Below are 6,000 nucleotides of genomic sequence, written 5' to 3'. Positions count from 1 at the left end.
GGGGGATGAATGTAGTGTTGCAAGGAAAAGGGGGTGTCTCTTCATATGAGGATGCTGAAGATACAGATAGTGTTAATAGTTCGGATACTAGAGTTGTCGCTACTAAGATTGTATCATCTATAGAGGACCCAAAATCTACATCTCAGGTACATTTTATTTTACAATTACTTACTCATTGCATGAAATTGTTATTTAAGAACGTATGTCTTGTGACCTAAAATGTGTGAAGAATACACTTGTATACATGTAGGAAGTACCTGAAGCTCCCAAGAAGACCCTGACACACAAGCTAGATGAATTGAGGCTATGAATATTTTTGTGGCAGAGCTTCACGAATAGATCTAGTCTACCAAGATTGCACTTAAAGTCTACACAAAGAACATGAAGTCATCCACAAAGGCAGTGAAGAGAATTTTTTTTGCTGTCGAAAAGACTCTTCAAGATATTGAGGGAGCTCTTCACTACATCATCAGGAAAGCTATCACAATAATTCATTACCCATAGCTAAAAAACATCGCCATCATAATAGTGCGTTGTTTGAAGGTGATGAAACCATGTCCAAGTGTCTAATTTTATTTTCCGACTCTGTGTTAAAATCTCATACAGTTTGAGAGACAGTTGTTATGTTTCCAATATAGTCTCTGGTGCGAGGGCTGAATTTGCATTGAAATTCAAATTTTGCACAAATATGCTCACCAGTTTTGCAAAATGAAATAAATTGAACATGCCTACAAACTGTGATGGTTATGGACGTCGTAGTCAGCATATGGTCTACAATGGGCCCACGTGTCAGAATCGTTAACCGATCAAGGAACACATTGTCACCAAAAAACAATGCTGGTCCCACATGTAAGTAGCCATGTCAGCAACTTGTGGGCTCATATGTCAGCGGTGTTGACCGGTCAAAACTAACGTCTGACTTATTACTGACGGGACCGTCGGCGATAAAACTCACGGAGGACCCACATGGAAGCAGCCATGTCAGCAACATCTGGCCCCACCTATCAGAATCTTTAACTGGTCAAACCAATAGACCAATCACTTGTGACGGATTATCTTCACTAAAACAATCTTAGGTGACATATTGGCCTATGATACATAACATTCTAGGCCGTCACTGAAAATGACTATCAGCGACAATTTTGGGCTCGTCACCTAAGACACGATCTTGCATGACAGAGGTAGTGGTACCATCAAGATTTTATATTTATGACGGCACTTCAGTGATGATGGGGGTGACGGCTGGAAAATGTCACTGGGGTATTTTCTGTGATGAAAAACGGTTTTACATGACAGAGGTGAAATGTCGCAAAATAGATGAGATTTTGTAGTGACTGAGCACCACATTGTAACACTTTACCACTTGTAATCCCCCATTTCCATATCAATGAAGAACATGACATAGAGTTTTGTGCTATAAATGGCGGCTAGAATTTCCATATCAATGAAGAACATGACAGAGTTTTACACTATCAATGGCGGCTAGAACGTGTATAAAATCCTTTTGTCTTCTATTTTCCTTACCCAAGGAATCAAGAGCATTTTAGTCCCTGGCCAAACACAAAAAATATAGGGTATCCTTGATCCCTGGTGTCCTGAGTTTACACTCTGACACCACCCTAGATTCAAAGCCTACCTTTCAAACATCCAACCTCTCCAAATCCAACAACCCATCCTATGGGAGTTTGAGTGTCAAGGAGATTATCTTTTGAAGCACAAGCAAGGGATTCATCCACCAAGCAACCTTATCTTATTACTTTTTGAAGGGTGTGTGTAACACCCTGGCCTCTCACTCAGACTAATGGTCGTTCCTCCTAGCGGGACCTAGACTGGCATCACAGACCAAGGCTAGTCTTTCCCGTGTAGTTTTTCCTCACTTATGTGCACATGGGAACAACTTCCTAGTCGATCACCCGTCCTCAAACTACCCCAGGCCAAGCACCCTTAATCTGGAGGTTCTATGGAGATGAGCTCCAGGAATAAGACGGGGCACCTTATTTATATGAGTAGCCTATAAATCTTATTAACCAAGATGTCGCATACACTCCCTTAAAGGATCTGACATCCTCATTGGCCCAGAATGAACGTTCCCTCTTAGCAAATGCCCATGTGTCTAGTGTCAGTACATGTGCCATGTCATGTGCCCTGACCATATGCCCCATGAACGCACCCGTGTAACCGAGAGGGCCAACTCTGGTACCATTTTTTAACACTCCAGCCTCTCACCCGGACGAGTGGTTGTTACTCCTAAGATGATCTAAACTGGCCTCAGAAACCAACACTAGTCTTTGTTGCGCACTTTGTTCTCACTCATGTGCACCTGGGAACAACTTCTTGGTCAGCCACCCATCCTCAAATTATCCCAAGCCAAGCATGCTTAACCTGGAGGTTCTTTGGATGAGATTTCGGAAAATAAGGTGCGCCTCCTATGAGTAGTCTATCAATCCTATTAACTAGGATGTCATACCTCCTAGATTAGCTAGGTATGCTGGGAAGATCAAGATGTGAAGGAACAATTTCTTTGTATGATGGCTTGGAGATCACCTACTTCGTGAAGATCTATCCCAAGTGAGGCTTTGACCTTGGTGGTACCAAACCCTTTCTTGCGAGTCATATGAACTATCCTTATCAGTGGCCTATGCAGCCTAACTTTCACCATGTGCCTGACGAAATCCCCCATGACCCCCTGATCAATCCTCCAAATCCTCCTACTTTTTTTGGTAAGAAGATCTCTAACAAAATTGTTAATCAATCCACTAAAAACCATCATGTAAACAAAAACCTCCAATGAGTACATATTCAAGGTATAGACCTCGAAAAATACATCATATTCCTACATAAGAACCGCGAAAAACCACGTCCCTCCTCCACCGCTCGGTGCCAATCGCCAAAGCATTGGAATTGCACCATAATTGAATTATTTTCAACCACACAACAGCGAACCTGGTGCCCTAGAGCTCACACAATGTTCACCATCATAATGATTGAGTTGGTGGCATGGATCTTCGTAGTCACGATCCACCTCGCTTCCACCTTTAAGTTTCCGTACATGCTTTCCAGAGTAATTTACCCCTTGCCTTCGAGATGAACATATCATCAATCCTTTATCCGGCCTCTATCGAAGATGCACCGCTCTCCGAGCTCGACTTCAAAGTGTTGACATGTGGAATCCTTGATCATCTTTCGCTAGAAAATGTTGGAGGAAGGCGAGAACAATTTCCTATGAGACCCAAAAGGGGCCTAATGTGGACTAAAACATTGTCGTACTGGAGGAGAACTCTGATCCAATGTAGGTATGGTGGCCTCACTATAGGATCACCGTAGGATTAGAAACTCTAAGTAAACCCTGCGTATCCTTCCTATGGCGGAGCTAAAAATGACTTACAAATATCTTAATTGAACTTTTATTTCTACCAAAATCTTTGTTTTTGAGTTTTCTTGTTAGTGTTATGTCTTATATTAGAGTAATTATAAAGTTAGTTCACTCAAAAGTGCAATTGTAAGCAACACATAGTTAGCGGTTTCATCAGGAAAAGCTACGACTCTCTTGCAGGTTTCTTTGATTCTCAAGATAAAAAAGGGAAACACTTACCATCGACCGGCGGATAACTGGGCTGCGTCCATCACCTTCCTCGCGTGACATGCGTCCCTCTACCATCCTTCAATAAACTAGCTTTTGCAACAGGAGCTATGCTTCCGAAACATATGCAGAGTTGCAATACTCTATGATGGGTCTACATTTTACAAAAAAACTTCTCTTGCGAATTTTTTCTGCAACAAGACCTCAGTTGCAAAAAAGTTACAACAAAACCTCAGTTGCAAAAAATACAAAAAAATGGTTGTTGCAAAAAAATCCGCAACAAGACCTGTGTTGTAGAAATAAGTCTGCAACAAGACATGTGTTGCAAATATAATTCCACAACAAGACCTGTGCTGCAGAAATAATTCCGCAACAAGACCTATGTTGCAGAATGGAGGCACGTTCGTCCGTGTCATGCGGTAAAGCCGGCGGCTCGTGACCAGACTGATCTTCTAAAAGATCAGCCGGCAGACGCATAACATGCCCCTTTCCCTTCAGCCTCCTTTTCCTATTTCTATGCAGTATGCACAGAGAACAAGGCAACGGCCATAAGTTGCATAACTAGAATGTAAATCTTACCTTTGCATGTGCTAAAAACTTTTTTATAGATACACATGTTTAAACCTTGGTTTTACTATGTTTTAAGGATTTATGTATTTTCCTATTACTTCAAATCAAACACATTTTTTTTCATAATCATTTGTTTTGCACACGCAATTCTATCATATTCTTATGTTTTTTATGGGCGCTGCTACGTGTCCGTCGGCAGATGTTTAGATACTATCCATCCGGCGGTCGTTGGATGCCCGAGCTGATAATCGTCCGATGTAGTGTCCACGCCCCACATGCCCAGTCATTACTCCCCGCAACAAACACTCTGTTGTAGAAACAATACCCCATGCCCACATATTACTTCCCACAACAAACACTCTGTTGCAGAAACAATACCGCATGCCCACTAGTTACTTCTTGCAACAAACGCTCTGTTGTAGAAACAAGACCGTATGCCCACTCGTTACTTCCTGCAACAAACGCTCTATTGCAGAAACAAGACCGCATGCCCACATGTTACTTCCCGCAACAAACACTCTGTTGCAGAAACAATACCGCATGCCCAATGGTTACTTCCCGCAACAAACACTCTGTTGTAGAAACAAAACCGCATGCCCACTCGTTACTTCCCGCAACAAACGCTCTGTTGCAGAAACAATACACTCTTGCCCCGGCTCCGACAGAGCTGCGCCCCGCCTGGCGCCGCTGCCAACCCACCCCAAAATCAGCCTGGCGCCAGCGTGCAGTAGCTAAATTGAAGTTTCCGCAACACTATGGCTACCCATGTGCAAAAATTCAGAAACCCTGCAACACACTCTGCCGCTCACCCTTCTCTATGAAACACAACTTCCCCTCTTGTACTACTCTGAAACAAAACTTCCTCTCTCATATGCCGCCGCCAAATCATCACTGCAATGGGGAGCGCCACCGCAAAAAACGCCGCAGCAGCCGGTGTAGCGGCAGGAAGGCGTAGAGGAGAAATAGCAGGGAGCACCACCATCGCCACATCGGCCATAAAATGGGGGAAGGTGTCTCTGATTCATACCTTCTTGAGTCTTCGCCGGACACTGCCAATCCCGAGCCAGTCGTTGATGCCACCGCATTGGATAAGCCCCGGTCACGAAACGCCTTGTGCCGCCACGTCCACCGCCCTCCCAAATCCAGCCGCTCACACTCCTAGCCACACAAGTCCATGCCGCTGCGGGTGAAACCCCCTTCTGTTATCCAGTTGCAAGAATGGTTGTCCTGAAACAAGAGGCGAGTTCCAGGAAATGAACGCGCCTCTTGCGGATGTGGAAGTCTTCTCGCCGTCTGTTAAAACATACATCGGACGGCCATGGAACCAGCGGACGGGCGCACACGATAGGCTGGCAGAAGGTAAGCTTAGATATTATCTGTCGCCTCAATGACCGTTGGATGTCTGAGCTTATAGTCTTCTGATGTAGTGTCCACGCCTCGCATGCCCACTCGTTACTTCCCACAACAAACGCTCTGTTGCAGAAAAAATACGGCATGCCCACTTGTTACTTCCCGCAACAAACGCTCTGTTGCAGAAACAAGACCGCATGCCCACTCGTTACTTCCCGCAACAAATGCTCTGTTGCAGAAACAAGACCGCATGCCCACTCATTACTTCCCGCAACAAATGCCCTGTTGCAGAAACAACACACTCTTGCCCCCGGCTCCGAAGAGCTGCGCCGCGCGCGGCACCGCCACCAACCCACCCCAAAATCAGCCCTGTGCCGGTGTGCGGTAGCTAAATTGAAGTTTCCGCAACACTATGGTTACCCATGTGCAAAAATTCAGGAACGCTACAACACACTAAGCCGCTCACCCTTCTCTCTGACACACAACTTCCCCTCTCGTAC

Source organism: Triticum aestivum, chromosome 4B, assembly GCF_018294505.1.
Source record: "Triticum aestivum cultivar Chinese Spring chromosome 4B, IWGSC CS RefSeq v2.1, whole genome shotgun sequence".
NCBI classification, from domain to species: domain Eukaryota; kingdom Viridiplantae; phylum Streptophyta; class Magnoliopsida; order Poales; family Poaceae; genus Triticum; species Triticum aestivum.
The sequence above is the reverse complement of the archived record's forward strand: the minus strand, read 5'-3'. Positions refer to the sequence as shown.